We start from the raw sequence: 801 nt of genomic DNA, 5'->3' as shown, positions 1-801 counted from the left end.
TCTAATTAACAATAGATACTTATAGTTAAAAAAAATGACACATGTCATTTATTTATTGAATAGGTGTATACACCCGGTGCGGGTAAATTTTTCCTCTAGTTGTTTTGATGCTTTGCTTTCTGATTCCGAGGCTTGGGGATGAATAACATGTTTGTTATGACTTATGTCTCCTTGAAGTGCTCTATTTGTGTAAATTGTTGGTTTATTAATGGTAATCTTTCACAATTTACCTAAAAAATAAATTTTAAAATATATATGGCAAGATCATTAATTATATTTTAGTTTTTGACAATTTTTTCATTTCTTTTTCATTAACCTTAAATTGTAGCTTTAAATAAATATTCAATTTATAGATGGAAAAGAGGGTAATTTTTAAGGTGTTTCATTTCTTCAAAATTACTCACCATCTTTTTTAATGATAAAAATTAGGACAATAATAAAGCTTCACACATCAATACTGTTGGACTAAAATATGCAAATGAAGAAGTTCGTTAAGAGTCTACAGAGAATTTAAATTGATATTTCAAGAAGGAATCTTAATTGTGACTGTGACTCACAATTTGTGAATGAAACACCTTTTGCAACGGTAATATACTCTATTGTATTTCAAATTAATTATCATATTTTATTTTACGAGAATCAAAATATGTTATTATAGTTTTCTTATTGTGTTAACATGAGAAAAATTATGATTTATATTATTTTTTATATAATTATTATTGTTTTGATCTATTCAATTGATTCTCACCATTAATTAAAATAACTCTTCATAAACAAAGAGAGTAGTGGATAATGCAAATA

The sequence above is a fragment of the Solanum pennellii genome, chromosome 5 (assembly GCF_001406875.1).
Source record: "Solanum pennellii chromosome 5, SPENNV200".
Lineage (NCBI taxonomy): Eukaryota > Viridiplantae > Streptophyta > Magnoliopsida > Solanales > Solanaceae > Solanum > Solanum pennellii.
Note: the sequence above shows the minus strand (reverse complement) of the source record.